This window comes from Phascolarctos cinereus, unplaced genomic scaffold, assembly GCF_003287225.1.
Source record: "Phascolarctos cinereus isolate Bilbo 61053 unplaced genomic scaffold, phaCin_HiC Scaffold_4;HRSCAF=312, whole genome shotgun sequence".
Taxonomy (NCBI): Eukaryota; Metazoa; Chordata; class Mammalia; order Diprotodontia; family Phascolarctidae; genus Phascolarctos; species Phascolarctos cinereus.
Window position 1 is genome coordinate 57,656,953 of NW_027555847.1, and position 18,900 is coordinate 57,675,852.

Sequence of the window (18,900 nt, forward strand, 5' to 3'; positions counted from 1 at the left end):
CACTAGTCTAGTAGATAAGGCACGATCCTATGTATAGACCAGGTAGCCTGGGATAAATAGCCTAAAAGACATAGAAGGCAGTGATCTTAGCGTTCAGAGGAGGAATGGTCTGGCTCTGTCAATCAAGGTATAATTCAGAGAACAGGTGGCTCTCATTCCGAATCTTCAAGGATGGTGGGAATTTTGATTGGATTGGGGAAGGAAGAGAGAGGTGGAAGGACTGGGAAAGGGCATTGCAGGCAGAGGAAGGGTCAGAATTCAGAGCCAGAATGAGACTTAGAGATCATTTCATCTAGCCCCTTCATTTTATGGAGGAGGAAACTGAGGTGCCATGAGGGAGAGTGATTTGTTCCAAATAACACAATGAACAAATGGTGAATGGGGGAGAAGGAGAAAGGGGGTAGGATGGCTAAGGCAGAAATGTGCAGATCTGTCCACACTTTTCAAGAAAGGTTATACTATGACTGTGGATATGCTCTTAATAGGGCCACACAGAGTGGTGGAAAGGACATGGGATGAGGATTCAAAGAATCAGGTACCTGTCTCAGCTTTGGCTACTAATTGGCAGCGATCTTGGGCAGGGTCTTTCTCGAGCTTCAGTTAATTCACCTTTAAAATGGAGGGTGTCTAATATTCTAAATGTTTGTTAAAGTCTGTGATTATGATTATGAGTAGTTAGAAGGATAAAGACAATTAAGAAGAGGTCATGTGTAGTAGAGAGAAGAGCAGACTTGCTTTCCCAGTCAGGCTTTCTCTGCCCCATCTTAACTGTGAGATTGTACGTAAAACGTCTCAGCCTCAGTTTTCCCTTTTGTAGAATGGGGATAAAATAGCACCTGTAGCACCTCCCCCATGGGGTTGTCATGCTGATCAAATAAGGTAATAAAGCTACGTGTTAACCATTGTTACCATCGTTGCCATTTTCCTGATTATTAATAAAAAGGCTGGGATTTGTCAGCCTGGAAAGGCAAAAAATGTAGCATCAGATTGGTTGAAATCGGTACAATTTTGGTCATGGATTTGTTCTCCAAATGCTAGGTTGAAAGAGCCACAATTTGAAACTTGGGTTGGGAATAATCAACTAATGAGATTCATTACCTCAAGCTGTGATTGAGCAAGGAAACATAAATGAATTGTCAAGTAACAGAGACATAAATAGTAAAGGACCTGAGCTTTAAAGTTTAAAGGAGAACCATCATATTTCACACCAGCATACCGCTTTGGGTTGCCATTACTAGTAGAATCCTGGGCTGGTGGGCCCACAGATGGGACTCATCGGGGACAATTCCTTTGTTCCTATGACCACAGCCATCCAAAGTGTAGGCTGAAATGTAGCCCTCCTCCTGGCAGGGCATGAGAGAGGAAATGACATTTTCATGGGTGAATTTGGCTCCACAGTAGGGCCCATCTTTTGGGTTGGTTGTGTCCAGAATTCTCTGGGTGAGACTGTCTGAACTAGGCCTCACTACAGTCTTAGAGGCAGATTTGTCATGACTGGCGCAGAACTCAAAGGGATATACACCAGACGGCTACAAATAGAGTAACATCCTTTCTTCTTGTGTATACCTGAGGTCCTCTTCTCACTGGTCCCAAACTGTTGTGAGAGAGCATAAATGCTGCACAGGCAGTGTGTGTGTGTGTGTGTGTGTGTGTGTGTGTGTGTCTCACCACGGTGTACAGCCAGCTGATGGGTCCTTGCGCTGGTTACCTAGGTGACAGCTATAGGACGATGGGATGGGATGTGATTGGCTGCCTGCTCTCTCCTGCTGCTCATCAGGCTTTTCAGGATTTCGGGCAGAGGTTACAAATGCTAAATGTGAACACACCAAGGTGGTGTCAGGACCAGAGCTGTGTGTGTATGCATGTGTGTTTTGTCTGTGCATGTGTGCATGTGAATGTGTCTGTGTAAGAGGAAATCAACATCTGGGCTTAGGGTATTTCATGCTGTGAAACATCTGTTAGGTTCCAGAGCAACAAGACATTTGAGAAGAGATTGGGTAAGGAGGAATTCCCTCCACCTCCAATCCTTGTGATTTGAGTGCTAATTGAGTATTAAATTTTGGTTTGAAATTAATTGTTGAACCAGCAGAACTTGAGTGAAGCCTTTAACTGCTGAAATGACTTACAGTGGCATAGATAGTGATATTACACATGGAATCTTACCCAGGACTTGGGTAGACATTTCAGGCTCTCTTATCCACTTTCTTTTTAAAATGAATAGTAGCTGGGATCTTTTTCTTTCTTTTTATGACAATAAGGGAAAAGGCAGGGAATATGCATTCATATTTTGCCTTGGGGGTGGAGTGGAATCAAAACAGTTTCCCTCCCCATTTTAATTGACTCTTCTACAACCATCTTATAGAAGGATTTAGAAAACCAATGGCCTTCACTGTGTTCCCCAGTCCTGCTGCACACCTTGCAGTGTTAAGAATGTGACATATTAGATGATGATGCAAGAATTCCCTGTCATCAGTTCTTTGCCTCTACCATTGCCAGGGATGGAACACAGCTAATGTTCTCTGTGTGACTGCTTTTCCTTCAACAGTGGATTCATTCTCATACTATTCACCTACCAAGAAGCATTCATTAAGTGCCTAATTATGCCTAGCACCACACAAAGAGAATTATACAGTGTCTTTCATCAGGTATTTACACTTCATTGTGAATAGTATTAATGAGGAAAAATGACATTCATAGAGCCTGAACAAATTGTTAAATGTGTTTGTGTTTACTCTTTTGTTCCCAAAGCTGATGCTTACACACACACACACACACACACACACACACACACACACACACACCCCTTTTGATGTACTAAGAATCCCTAGTGAGGAGCTTAAGAAGAGACCTATTGATTTTGTGGCTATTAATGGATATTTAGACCAGTTTTGGACTCATGACAGATCTTTCCTTCTCTCTTCCTCTCTCCCTTTTTTCCTCTCTCTCTCTTTCTCTCTCTCCCCCTCCTTCTTCTTTTATTTCTATCTCTGTCCCAACTGGTGATTTAAAGAAGCATATAGGAGACATTTGAATTCAGGGTTGTTTCTTCAAAAAACTGGAAAAGGCAGAGCCCCCATCCACTCCATTCTAATGGATGGACACTTATAAGAAAACAGCTTCTATTTAAGGATCTGTCCATTGATGTCCCATTGTCCATGGAAGAATTCATTCAATTGTTCAACATATGTCCACAGAAGATCTACTGAGTTTAGGTCACAGTACTAGGAGGCATTTTGGAGACTACAATGATGAATTAAATATGAGTTCCATCATCAGAGAGTTTATAAAGTAACCTGAGGTTTGTGAAGCCCTGGAGTGTGCCCCCATTTTATAGTGTGATGAATTAGAACAATGGAGTTAGAGCCAGTGAACTCTGTTTGAAACCCAGCTCCGCTATTAGCTAGCTGTATGAAGTTAGACAAGTGACTCAGTCTCACTGGGCTTTAGTTTCCTCCTCTGTGAAATGGAAAGAGTTGACCCAAGATGATTTTTCATCTTTAATTTCTTGATCCTATGATGACCGAAATGCTTATCAGTGACCATAACAAAAAGCACCAACTATGTCTAGCCTTATCTACTTCTGTTCCAGCCTTCTGGGCTCCTCACTGTCTTTCACTCCGACTTCTTCCTGTTTGTGTGTTCTGAATATGTTATCCCTACTTGGGATTTACTCCCTTGTTTTTTCTGTCTATCCAGATCCCCACCTCCCATAGTCCTCTGAGGTAGGCAGACCCTAGAAGAAAGAAAGCTGGAATCCCAGCTCTGCCTCAAGTTCAGTGTGTAACCTTAAACAAGACACAATTTCGTAGGCTCAATTTTTCCTCTTTGTAAAATGAGGGATTGGGTTAGAAGGCCTAGAAAATCCCTCTTCAACTCTAAACTCTATGAATCTATGTCTCTGATACACATTCAAGTACATTGTTACAAATTAGGAAAGATGGGACAGAATGAGTAAGTCACATGGCCAATGTCACTCAGTTGGTTAGTAATGGAGCCAAGACTGGAATCCCCATCTCCTAATTCCTCTAGTTGTTTTCACTACATTATGATGTTTCTAATAGCTCCATGTGCTAGTCTCTGTAGTATATACAGCCTAGTTGGGGCTCAATGAATCCATTGATTTTGTATGTTCCCAGGGACTCATTCCACTAAATAGAATGAGATAAGGTTTTCTGTTTCTCATTTCAGTGGAGAGAACTCTTCCCATCCTCTCATTTCACCAGTGAGACAAAGCCCAATTCCTTTCCCAGGTTGCCTCAGCTTGCTTCAGATGAAGGTAGTGGTGAACATTCAGATGTGAGCCATCCCCCAACTGGGGGTGCTTTCCTCTGACTTGTTGTCTCATCAGCATGAGATGTTCTTAGCAGATGCTAATTATGCGTGTGGGATTCCCAGCCAGGCCTCTGGCCAAAGTTAAATTCAGCGATGCCAGTGATGGGCCTAAAAACATTACTTTTCACTGGGGAATTTAGTCCGCCAAAGATCATCTTTGTAGGGGCGTTCAAAGCTTTGGAAATACTCCCTTCTGGGACTAGGGCCGACCTGCACTGGAAAGGATCCTCATCTTCAGCTTCAGCTCAAGATTATTGATAGAACAGGTGATGAAATCCAAACGGGCAAGGTTGTGTTTATTGTCTGTTTCATTTGTTTAACATTCATTTCTTCCTGACCTCATCAAATTTCAATGCTGGGGAATTTTTTTTTCCTTCACATGGCTCTTGGTAGTTTGATTTCTTCTTTTGAAAAGTACCTGTTCATACATATGCTTTGATTTTGGAATATGGTCACCTTCCTTACAGAGAGATGATGGACTCAAGGTGAAGAATGAAACATACATTTTTGTGTTTGGCCAATGTGAGTATTTGTTTTCCTTTACTATGCCTACTTGTTATAAGAGTTTTGTTTTTGTTTTTCATTTTTTTTTTCCACTGGGAGGTTAGGAGAGAGAAACAATAAATGCTTATTAATTTTTAAAAAAATTGTCAGCTCTTCTGCCAGGCATTTAGGACCCTCCACAATCTGGTGCCATTTTACCCATTCTATCCTATCTCCTATACAGTATTAGAACAGCAAGCCCCTCTTGTTTAAGTAGTCAGACAGGATTTCTGATGGTGTCCCCATATTTTTTCTGTGTGTCTTCCTTCCTCCCCATTTTTATTCATGTTCCTTTGTTTCCCTGAAATTGACAGGGGACAAACCTTTCCCCTTTCCATATGTAATCACCCATCTTTTAAGCCATGATTCAAGGTTCACCTCCTCTAAGAATCCTCCCCTGACTATTCCATCCTTCCTTTCTCAGAGACGCATTGTACAGAAGAAAGAGTCCTGGGCAAAGAATTAGGACTGGCGTTGGTTCTGAACCCTGTCCAAGAGTTGGCATTTCTTCAAGGTTTGCAGAGCACTTTATGGATTTATCTTCTTGGTTCTTACAACCACTGTATGAGGGAGGTGCTACAAGTTTCTTATGCCCATTTGACAGATAAGGAAGGTGAGGCTCAGCATGCATACAACTAGTGTCAGAAATGGGTCTCCACCCCTGGCCTCTCCTGCCCGCAAGTCCAGTGCTTTTACCAGTATCTCATTTGGTGGTCTCCAGTGTCTCATTCAACTCTAACACGCTCTGACTCTAGGGACCATCTCCAGTCATCTTGATCCATATCTGACCATTGGACCCAGATGGCTCCAGAGGAGAAAGTGAAGCTGGTGACTTGGCACAGAACCTCCCTCACTCACATCCAACTCACTTGCAAGTCATGGTGTCACTTTCCTGATTGTCGTGGTCTTTTTCGAGAACGAAGAATGAACAGCAGCAGCAAGAGTTCTGACTTAGGACCTCTGACACCGCTAAACACAAGCCTTTTATTCTCTAATTGTGTCTTGTCTCCTCAATTAAATTTTAAGCTCCTTGAGGTCAAGGACCGTCCTTGGCACTGGGTCAAGCATGTACATGCTGCTCAGTAAGTGCTCATAGTCAGTAAATCAACAAGTATTTACTAAGCACTTCCTATGTGTCAGGCACTGAGCTAAGCACCGAGGATGTAAAGAAGGGGAAACGCCCCCAAAAGCCATGGTCCCTGTCCTCAAGCAGCTTACATTCTAATAAGGAAGACAATATGCATTTAAATAGGTACATACAAGATATATATATATATATATATATATATACATATAATACATATATATACATATAATACATATATATATATATATATATATATTCTTTAGCACATATATATTCAGCCTATATATCTATAGGCTGAATACATGGTAATGTCAGAGTGAAGACACTTGTGGTAGGAGTTGGAGGGATGAGGACCAGGAACCACCTCCTGCAGAAGTTAGGATTTGAGTCCAGAAGGAAGGCCGAGGCAAGGAGGGAGGATATTCCAGGCATGGAGGATAGTCATTGAAAAGATGTGAGTCCGGAGATGGGGTGCTGCGCATAAGGAGCAGCAAGAAGCCCTTAGATCTCTAGATCTAGGTTTCTAGATCTCTGAATCATAGTGTATGTGGAAGGGAATGAATTATAAGAAGACTGGACAGATATAATTAACTAACTCATTGAGCTCTGATTATGTGCTGACTAGGAGCTCCATTTCATAGGCCTAAAAATATGAGAGCTTAGAAGGGCCTTAGGGACTATCTAGTCTATTCCACTGCTCTCCCCAATTTAACAAAAGGAGAAACTGAGGCCCAAGAAGATGAGTGTCTTAATCAAGGTCGCTTATCAGGTCAGTGGCAATACTACAATTAGAATATAGGTCTTGTGCCTCCTGGGCCAGGATTCTTGCCATCCATGCTGCTTGGCCTGTGTCTCTCAGGAAGTGAGGTTGATATTGAGCATTCTGGAAACAAATTCACTTGGCTAGATTTCCTCTGCAGCTGGTGAATTGGGCTCTATTAAAGAGTATGCCTTTCCTAGTCTGACTTCCTTAAGGAAGTCATGCCCAATGCCTTATGCAGAGTAAGCTTTGGCCTACCTCATTTAACTTTGATGCTCTTAGAGACCCCCTTTCCCTTTGTATTTACCTGACCCTTGAATCATCCCCTTGAAAGGAGATTATTATCAGTCACTTTCAAGGAGGTACACCCTTTTAAAGAGATGAATGGCTAGTGGCTCTTGGGAATGTGTGAATGCAATACTAGGGCCTATTAATGTAAGTGGCATTTATTAGCCAGTGCTATAGAGAGGCAAGAAGTGTGTGTGTGTGTGTGTGTGTGTGTGTGTGTGTGTTTCTGTGTGTGGCTGTGTGCATAAAGGAACATCTCTATGATATTCAAAGGATCATAGCTCTAGAACTGGAAGGAACCTCAGAGATGTTTAGTCCAACCCTCTTGTTGCATAGATGAGGAAACCTAGGCCTAATGAGGTTCACAGATGTGCCCAGAGTCATGCAGGAAATAAAGATGAGATGTGGGATTTGAACCCAGGTCTCATGACTCCAGCCAGCAATCTTTCCATTGTACTAATTATTCACACCTCTTCTGCCATGTTGAAATCCTTCTCTTAAGGATCCAATCCAAATGCCATTTCCTTCACAAGAGCTTTTGTGGGTTCTATCCCCAAACTTAAAGTAATTAAATAAATTTTCCCTCTCATCTCTCACAGCACTTTGGATCTCTTCTAGTTTCCTTCTTTTTTCCCACCTCTGCCTTTGGAGTATGGGATCAGACCCTTAATTTCATCAATGTGGGGAACTCATCATTTGAGAAATCATTCCACCAATTCACATGGGCAAATCTTCTGCACCTTATGGGTTTAGAGAGTTGATTGGGGTGGCAAGGCAGGACTGGAACCCGCCTCTTTCTAGGTCCAAGGACAGCATTCTATCTGTTATAACATATACTATTTATGCACTTATGTGATCACAGAATCAGAATTCCAGAATTAAAAAGGATGATAGGTCTAGAACTAGAAATAACCTGACAGTCCATCTACTCCAGTGCTTTAATTTCACAGGTGAAGAAATTGAGGCCAAAGGAAGATGAATGACTTGCTTAAGGTTACATAGTTTATAAGTCTCCTGTGTAAAACTTGAACTCAGGGCCTTTGACTTCTTTCTACCGTACAAGGTTGCTGCCCATACTTATTCTAATTTGTATTATAGTTACTTGTGTATATATCTTATTTTCCCTAAAAGGCCTTTGAGGACTCTATAGCTTAGCTGAGCATCTGGCATATAGAGAATGATCAAGATCGAGGGTCCACTCAGACCCCAGATGGTCTTTCGGCCACTAAAAGGCCCCTGAGAGTTGGCAAAATGACGTCAGGCCTGCTGAAGCAAAGAAGCCTAGAGAGGGTAGCTTTCTTTACGACAGGTGTTTCAGGAAAGACTTCGTGTTTTGGAAAGCCCCCTAAGATTAATGTGCAATTGATGATGTTATCATTATCATTAATTAGTTCACATTTGGAGATCATCTAATCTAACTCTTTAGCCTGGTGTTCAGGGCCTTCTGCAATTTGTCTTAACCTACCTTTCCAATCTCTTTTCACTGTCTTCCCTTTTATGCGCTCTTGCCAAAGTGGACTAATTGCTATTTTCTTGGTTTTTTCCTTACCCCTTTCCATCTCCATCAGGCCTGGTATGTACTCCCTCCTTATTGCCACCTGTCAAAATCCCTCTCTTCCTTCCTCTTCATGAAGCCTTGCCTCATTCCCCAGCTGAAGCAATTTTCCTTTTAAGTTTCTTGTATCACTTTGTCTACTTTGACCCCTCCTTTGCCCTTGATACCTTGTATCAGTCCATTGAATATCTGTCCTAATTGAATTAAATCCAACAAACATTTATGTGTCTACTATGTGCAAAATATAGTACTATGTGTTAGAGCTATCAAGGCAAAAAATGAAATAATTTCTGCCCTGAAGGAACTTACATTCTCTTTGAGTTAGAGAGAATTCATCACGGTCAAAGAAAGTAAATATGGGGGAACTGGAGATGGGAGTAAAATGGTGGTTCTTGAATAGGGCCGTGAAAGAAAACTAGCCAGGAAACCAGGGAGATAAGGAGAGAGTACCCAGCATACACAATAATGGATGTCTTGTGCAAATACTTGCAGGTGGGAGATAAGAGTGTTAGGTCTCATATCCAATGTTGGGTTTTAAAGTACTTAATAACAAGAATTGTATCAGTTTTCTATTCTTGTATCCCCAGTGCCTAACATAGGGCATCACACACAGCAGGTATTTAATGACTTTTAAATTGGGTTGAACACACCCTCTTCTATCCCTTCATTTTACAGAGGAGGAAACCAGATCCTGTAGAGAGAATGCAAATTGTGCAAGATCATTCCTCAGGGGTAGAGACTTTGTCTTATACTATTTGTATCCCGTGATGCTGAATGTGGGGCTATGCAGGCAGCTGATACTCACATGTGTTTTTTGGAAGTGATGGTGATGGTGGCAATGATGATAACACTGAAGACTTGAGCCACTAATTATATCATGGCTGTCTCTCACCATTAAGTCACAAAGGTGAGGGACCAGCACACGGCCTTGTGGATAGTGGTTAGAACTGAAATTATACCTTGCAACCACTCTTGCCCACTGTGGTATTCACAACAGTATTATCCTAACCTGCTTGGATGGTTTGGTCCATAGGTGATTCAGTGAGTTTCAACTCAACAAATACTTCTTAAGTACCTCCTATAGGCAGTTGTGGGGCAGTTATGATGAAGTGTGTATGCGGGTGGAGGAAAGGGGTAGGTCAGGGAGATGGTTGTGTCAAGATCCTAGAAGAGATGGGAAGGAATGGAATCAAGAATACAAAAGGAGTTGTCCTTGGTACTGGAGAAGAGTAGAAAACAGTTGCAGATGCTGAAGAGTTCCTGTCTAGTAAAACTCAGGCTGATGATAGATTGATGGAAGCTGCAAATTGCCTTGAGTAGTTCTTAACTAATTTTTCAATAAGAGAGTCCAGAATGTGCTAGTGATTAGGAAATGGAGTAATTGTACCTGAAATCTGCTTTGCCCTGCATCCTGCTGAGCAGAAAGGGGGCAGAGAGTTTTAAAGGCATGTTAACAGACTGAACAGTATGTGACTTGAGTAGATAAAGGATTTCCCTTCTTCAGAGGTGGAGTAGTCCATCCTGAGGGAGCTCTAGGCAGAGAATTGGTTATGGTAAATCATTTTCAAGGCTATGGCATAGGACCAGAACCCTGGGACTCTGACCCGCCCCCCAGGTTCTAGTGACTAGGATCTAGTCTTTCTTATGTCATTTTCTTGGTTATGCAAAGCCCTTCACCTCCCTTCATCTCTGTTTCTTCACCAATCAAACAAAAACATTGGACCCACTGACCTTTAAGGTCTCTGTCATCTCTAAACAATCTATGAGATTTCAGCCCATTATTAAGGGCAGATTCTAACCAATTTGGGCTATAAGAAATATTTTGCTGGTAAGTTTTTTTAAAACAATTTTAAGAGATTGATTTAATATTTTAGAGTGGATACAGTTACTGGCTCCTAGCTAAGGAGGCCTCTGGAACCTACTGAATATGGATAAACTGTTTAGGACTACATGCTTGAATGAAGTGACATCCATTATTAGTATGGATTTGTGTTCTTATGAAAGCCACACAATGGGTAACATTTTGCTTAAATCTGCATCTATCATTTTTTTGGGGATGGCTGAGCCCAAGCCCTCTCATCAGAGTTTGTTGTAATGTAGTTTTCACAAGGGTCAATATTCACATAACAAGTGTTTATTAATGGAGAGACTCAGCACAGTATAGTGCAAACAGCAATGGGCTGAGAGTTGAGGAGAAACCTGAGGTTCAGTTGTGACCATAGGCAGGTTACTTAACCTCCTAGCCTCAGTTTTCTCAACTACAAAATGGGGATAATAATACCACACTACCTACTTTAGAGGGTTATTGTGAGAATTGAATGAGATAATGCATTTAAAGGCTTTGCAAACCTTTAAATTTGATTAAAATCTCTGCCATTTTTATCATTCAGAGCTTTCCACATCAGTCAGAGGTCAGTCAATAAACATTTATTAAGCACCTTCCAGATGGGCAGCTAGGTTGTGGAGCAGATAGAGCACTGAGCCTGGAGTCAGAGGGACCTGAATTCAAATCTGGCTTCAGACATTTACTAGGTGTATGACCCTGGTCAAGTCACTTAGCCCTGTTAGCCTCAGTTGCCTCATCTGTAAAATGAGCTGGAGAAGGAAATGGCAAATCACTTTAGTATCTTTGTCAAGAAAACCCCAAATAGTGTCTTGAAGAATAATACATGATTGAAACAACCCGTGCCAGACACTGTGCTAAAAGCTAGAGATACAAAAAGAGTCACAAGGGTCCTTGTCCTCAAGGAGCTCACAATCTAATGGGGGAGGCAACAGCCAAACATGTACAATGTATATCATACTAAGGAGAAGAGTAATGGAGGATTGGGGAAAAGAGAAGAATAAGTAAGACATAGCTTCTCCTAAGGTCAAGAAGTTTATGTACTTTAGCAGTTAACACACACACACACACACATCGAACACCTACAATGAGTAGGAAGTGCTTTGAGATCACTTCCATTTGTAAAAGAGTCTGGATTTAGATATGTGAAAAGGATTATGGACTTATAGTTAGAAGGAAATTCAAAGGTCATCTAGTCAATCAGTTAATAGATTGACAAGCATTTGTCAGGTGCCTCCTGTGTACCAGGCACTGGGGATGCAAACATAAAGAATGAAACAATTTCTACTTGCAATAACCTTATATTCTAATGGGGAAAATAATAAAAAAACATAGAAATATATATATATATATATATATATATATATATAAAATACATATATATATATAATTTACAGCACATATATAAAGTATATAAATACAAATACAGACAAAGTGGTTAAATACAAGATAGTTTGGGAGGGAGGGCATCAGAAGTTTCTCTCTTAGTATTTCCAGCTTTGGGCCTGGCATATTAGAAGCATTCAGCAGATGCTTGGTGATGATGGTCATGGTGGTAGGAGTGGTGATGGTGATGATGAAGGTGACTTAGGAAAGTCTTCATGCAGAAGAGGGTGCCTAAGCTGCATCTTAAGGGAAGAGGGGGCTTTGAGGCAGAGGTAAAGAGACAGGTACTGCAATGACAAATAGAGGATCCTGTGGGAGAAAGAGAGAGAAGGCCAGCTTGGTTATATCACCAAGTGCAGTAAGGGGACTATGTCAAATGAGGTTGGAAAGATAGCTTGGGATGAGATTCTGAAGGGATTTAAAAGCTAAACAAAAGAGTTTCCATTTTACTCTAGAGGCAATAGGTGCCACTGGGGTTGATCGAATAGCCATGTGACAAGGTCAGATCTGTGCTTAAGGAAAATTCCTTTGGCAGAAATGTGCAGGACAGACTGGAGTAGAAAGAAGCTTGAGGCTTTTGTTTTTTGTTGTTTCTCAGTCATTTCTGACACTTTGTGACCCCATTTGGGGTTTTCTTGGCCAAGATACTGGAGGGGTCTGCTATTTCCTTCTCCAGCTCATTTTACAGATGAGGAAACTGAGGCAATCAGGGTTAAGTGACTTGTCTGGGGTGACACAAGCTAGTAAGAGTCTGACACCAGCTTTGGACTCAGTAAGATGAGTTTTTCTGACTCCAAGTCTGGTGTGGTACTCTACCCACTGCATCACTTAGCTGCCCCAGGGAGAGACTTGAGGTAGGGAACACCAGTTAGGAAGATATTAGAGCCCTGTAGGTGAGGTGATGAGGCTGTGAACTAAAGTGGTAGCTGTGTAAGTAGGGAGAAAGGGTTGGATTCTAGAGATGGGGCTGGAGCTGCATTAGATTGTAACATGTCCTAGCGTGTGCCAGCTATCTGCAAGGCTATACCAGTTGAGATAGACACAATGCCTGCTTACTCCTGTTCTGAGCCTAGAGTAAGATCCTGCACAGAAGGAGATCCAGCTCTGGGAACAGTGCTGCCATGCTGTCTACTGCTACTGTGAATTGAGTTGAGTCCAGAATTCTCCCTCTGAGGTTAGAGAAGCGGAGATCCTGGCCTAACCTGGTTCGAGGCCCAGGGGGCTAGGTTGGAGATCCTGCTCTGGCATCAGGGTAATAGTTCTATGGTCTTGTTTGGAGTCTGAGGGCTAAATCCACAATGCAGACTTACCTGTATATCTCAGTTCCTGCTCTAGTCACTTGCCCATGGGTCAAATTTGTGGGCTTTGGTTTCCCCTTAAATTTCCTGGTGACTATGAGGTCTGATGCTCTTACATTCTTGTTTGAGTAGTACAGCTAGGCTGTCTTGTTCTCCTTACTCTGCCATCTTTGCTGATCAGGTCCATGGTGTTCTTTTGGATAAGATGGAGAGATGTATGCTAGACAACAGTGCCATTATTGTAGCTCTGTCCTGGGCCCTCTTCTCTTTCCCCTTCTATATTATTTCACTTGATGATCTCATCAGCTCTCAAGGGTTCAATTAGCACATCTACACTGATGACTCATAAATCCACTTTATCAGCCGTAACTTGTCTGCTCAGCTCCAGTCTTGGATCTCCAGCTGCCTATTAGATATCTCAAACTGTATGCCCTATAGACATCTACATTCAACATGTCTCAAACTGAACATATTGTCTTTCCTCCCAAACACTCTCCTCCTCCAAATTTCCCTATTAGTGTTGAGGGCACCACCATCCTCCTAGTCCCTCAGGCTCACAAGGTGTTATCTTCGATTTCTCATTATCTCATACCTCCGCCCCCACCCCCCGCCCCGACCATATTCAATTTGTTGCCAAGGTCTATTGATTTTATATTTGTAACAACTCTTGAACACAACTTCCTTCTCTTCTCTGATAGTGATACTACCTGGCTGGTCTTTCTGCCTCCTATCTCTCCCCACTTCCTAAAGCACAGGTCCCAATCATTGTTACTCTACTTCCCCTACCAGTAGGTCCCTATCACCTCCAGGATCAAATATAAAGTCTTGTCTTTGGTGTTCAAAGCCCCACAGAACCTCCCCCTGCACAAACACCTTTCCAGTCTTGTTTCATCTTATACACTCCCTATACATACTCTTCAAACTAGTGCTGCTGGCCTCCTTCCTGTTCCTCTATTTCTAACTCTGGGTATCTTCACTGATTATCCCCCATTTGCAGTGACTTGCCAGGGAGAATCTGCAATGTTCTGCCTCCTCATCTATGCCTGCTGACTTCGCTGGCTTCCTTTAAGTCCCAGCCAAAGTCCTACCTTTTACATGAAGTCTTTCAATCCCTCTTAATTATTGCCAGTTTATCTTGTATACGTCTTGCTTGTACATAGTTATTTTCATGTTGTTTCTCCCATTAGATCGTAAACTTCTTTAGAGCAGACGCTATCTTTTACCTTTCTTTGTATTCCCAGCACTTGGCACATTTCCTGGCATGTAGTAGGTACTTAATAAGTACTGATCGACTGACTTAACTGAGATTTTAATGATATAGGGAAACCATTTTGATCTGATCATCCCCAATCTCAAACACTTCCTACATGAATGGCCCTGGGTGTAGAGCAACCTCTTTGGCTCTATTTCCCCATCTGTTAAATGAGGGAGCTGGACTTGATGATTTCTAAAGTCCTTTCCAGCTCTATACCCTGTTTGTTTTTTTTTTTTAGGAAAGGAGGATCATTCCAGTAGAGCCCCTTGTGTCCTCCCCTGTAGGTAGCTACCTTGCTCTGTCACCATATTGGAATGGTGGTGGATCTCCTCCTTGTCCTTGGTCATCTAAACACTTGCTGCCCAATTGTTAGAGGTTAGGATTTGACAGGTTGAAGAAATCAAAGGATCATAGTAGATTCAGAATTATTAAAGACCTTAATTTGTTGCTGTTCACTCATTTCAATCGTGTCCAACTCTTCGTGACCCCATTTAGGGTTTTCTTGGCAAAGATACCTGAGTAGTTTGCCATTTTCTTCTTCAGCTCATTTTACAGATGAAGAAACTGAGGCAAACAGGGTTAAATGATTTGCCCAGGGTCACTCAGCAAGAAAGTGTCTGAGGCCAGATATGAACTCATGAAAATTATTGTTCCTGACTCCAGACCTGGTACTCTGTGCACTATGATACCACCTAGCTGTCCCAAAGGTCTTAAAGATCAAGTGAAAAAAGATAGTATGTGCAAGCCTTACAGTGCGATATAAAGATGATGATGATGATGTAATCCATATCCATTATAGAAAAAACTGAGGACGAGAGAGGGAAAATGGCTAATCAGTCAACAAGTATTTATTAACTACCTACTATATACTAGGCACTGGGGATACAAATAGATAAATGCAACAATCCCTGCTTTTGTAAGAAGCTTCTATGCTTAGGGTTATGAGGATAAGAAGGTAGTAGCAGAGTCAGGATTTGAACCCAGCTTCACTACACCATGCTCCCTCTTGTCAGCTCTAAGATCTCAGTTGCAGAAGAGCAGAAGTACCGATATGACTATTTGGCCCAATAACTCCTTTGGAATCACTGACATATAGGCCTGTGGGGCATGCTGGTGAAAGCACTGACAACTTTAGCTGTGTAATGTAGAAATCAATACCTCTTGCTGGAAAGCAAGTCAGGGTCAAAGAGAAACATTTTAGCCCCATGACCCCCTTTAAAATAAACCTTTGTTGTCAGTATTGGCTCCATAGTTTAGTTTGTGGGGATTAACATCTGTACACCATATTGTCAGTCACGTACGTGCGCTGTGCTTAGCATAGCTATGCTAGGGTAGGGCTTTCAAGCTGCTAAGGTAGGATGTAGGGAGGGAAGCCAGTTTGACAGTGATGGAGGAGAGATGAAGGAGTACAGGAAGGATATAGTTATACTTGGCCAGAAGCAAGCCAAGGAAGGTGGAAAGTCACAGAGACATGGATATAGTGGTAGAAGGGACCTTAAAGGCCAACTAGTCTAGCCCCACCTCATTTTACAGGTGAGGAAATTGAAATGTAGAAAGGTTAAGTAGCTTGTCCAAGGTCCCAGAGCTAGTCAGTAGCAGGGGCAGAATTTGAACCCAGGGCTTTTGGACTCTAGACCCACTTTTGACTCTATTCTTTCCACTGTACCATGCTACCTTTTAATTTTTTTTAACATACAAGCATCTATTTTTTTCTCCCTCTACCTCCTTAAAAAAAGAAAAAGAAAAACATGATCAAAACATTGAGGCCCAGAGACCTAAAATATCTTGCTCTAGGTCATATTCAGAGTCAATGGCAAAGCTGGAATTGAAAACCAGGTCTTTCGTCTCTTCATCTAAATAATTTCCTTATTTAAAAAATTAAATTAACTTTCATTTTTCAATTGGGAATTTATTTTCTCTTTCTCCCACCCAATCTCCAGTGGAAAAGAAAAACACAGTGCTTATAAGAAATGTGCATAGTAAAGCAAAGCAAAACCCACATTGGTCCTGTCTAAAAATGTGTATCTCATTCTGCATCTGGAGTCCATCACCTGTCTGTGTATCAGGAGGTAGACAGGACAGTTCATCTTTCCTCTGGAAACATAGTTGATCACTGCATTTATCAGAGTTTTGAAATCTTTCAGACTTGCTTGTGTTTACAGTTCCAGTGTACAAATTGTTCTCCTATTCTGTTCGTCTCACTCTGAATCAGTTTGTAGAAGTCATCCCAGGTTTCTCTGATAACATCTCTTTAGTCAGTTCTCATGGCTCAGTAGTATTCCGTTATGTTTATATACCACACTTGATTCGGACATTCTCCAGTGATGGGCAACCACTTTAGTTTCTAGTTCTTTGCCACCACAAAAAGAACTGCTATAAATCTCTTTGTATCTATGAGTGCTTTTCCTCTTTGTTTGAACTTTTTGGGATATGCAACATTGCTGGGTCAAAGGTATGCATGGTTCAGCGACTTCTTGGCCACAATTCCAAAGTGCTTTATAGAATGGCTGCTTCAGGTAGATTTTTTTAAACCACACTAAGACATTTTAAATCTCAAAGGAAGGCTGACATCAGGGCTTATTAATCAAAATGGAAATGAGATGGCAGATTTCTGATGGGCAGCGAGGCTGCCAACTGACCATGCATATGGGGCAACAGTAGTGGAGAGCAGGACACCGCCATGAGGAGGGCACAGATGGTGAGGGATAGGCACACCAAAATGAGGACTCCCCTGGGGACAGCTGTGCCTCATTCCCTCAGGCTGGGGATTCTCTGCATATTTGATAAGATGTGTGTTTGCAGGTTGGACTGGGGCTGGGGGGAGTGGAAAGCGACTTCTGTGATCAGCTCTGTTACGTAGTCTAAATCAAGTCATTTCAATTAGCATTTACTAAGTGCCTAGTCTTTGTAGGAGAAAGCTCAACTTGGAGTTAGGAAGACCCAAGTTCAAATGCTGCCTCTTATACTTAGTAGCCATTTGACCTTGGGTAATTCTTTTCTACTTCTATAAAAGGAGTATGAATAATAATGCCTGTAATGCCTGCCTCACATGGTTATCATGAGGCTCAAATGAAGTAAGGGGATTTACAAACTCAGAAAGTGCTATATGCATTTCAGAATTTGTTATTATTATATATTCATTTAAAATGACTTTTATTAAAAATTTTTGTTTGTTTTGACACACCTACATCTTCCAATGTATCCCTCCACCCTTTCACCTTTCAGATGTAATTTCCTTACAACAGAGAAGAAAAAAAAATCATTGAGCAAAACTAATCAATAGTCTGATATTTTATTCAGTCTCCTACTCCCATGGTCTCCCATTTCTTCAAACAAGGAAGGGATGGGGTGGAGAGGTGCCTGGCACAGAAGATACAGTGGTAGAGATAGAGTCAGGAAGACCTGAGTTTAAATCAGATATTTCTTTGCTGTGTGATCCTGGGAAATTTAATTACCGTTTCTTACACTCAATATCTTCATCTTTAAAATGGTGTTAATAATATCATCTATCTCACAGGGTTATTGGGAGGATGAAATAATCTCATTTGTGGCAGCATGGTGTAATGGGTAAGACAATGGACTTGGAGTCAGGAAGCCCTGGATTTATAATCCTGGCTTAGACACTTACTAGCTATGAGACCCTGGGTAAGTCACTTGATCTATCTGTGCCTCACTTTCCTCATCTATAAAATGAAGGATTATGCTTGACTAAGGTCCTTCAGATCTAAATGATCTTATGGAAAGTTCTTTGCAACCCTTAAAGTTCTACATAAATGTGAACCCTTATTATATATTGAGGCAGCTAGGTGGTGCAATGGATAGAGTGCTGGGCCTGGAATCAGGGAAGACCTGAGTTCAAATCTAGCCTCAGACACTTCTAGCCATATAACTCAGGGCAAGTCACTTAAGCACTGTCTGCTTCAGTTTCCAAAAATGAGGGTCATGATAGCACTTACTCTCAGAGTTGTGAGGATTAAATTAGATCATGTTTGCACGGTGCCTGGCACATAGTAGGTACTTAACACAGTTATTTCCTTCCTTATTATATCCCTTCTTTGAGGTCTAGGTTGGTCCTTTTAAGTTTACAGCATAAAATTTTGATTTTTTTCCAGTTCCCATTGTTGGAGTCAATGTGTATATTGTTTTCTTGGTTCTTTTTTCTTCTCTTTGTATCAGTTCATACAAGTCTTCCTATGCTTCTCTATTCATCATAATTATTTCTAACAGAATGGCAATCTCTCTCTCTCTTTCTCTCTCTCTTTAACTTGTTTAGTCATTTTCTCCATTCTTTGCTACTACAGGAATCAGCATTTCTGCATGAGGGCTTCTCCATGGAGTCTTTCTCTCCCTTGAAGGACTTCTCCCTGGAGTTGGAATCAGGAGTATTCTGTCTTCAAGTTGGAAGCCAGAAGAACAAAGATCTCTCCCCCCTCAAACTCTTACAACTTTGACTCTGCTATAGGCATGACCATAAAAATTAAAATTAGCGTTCTCTACCAATGAGGAGAGTTATGAAAGCTAGACTTTATATTGTCCTACTATGTGTCAGGAGA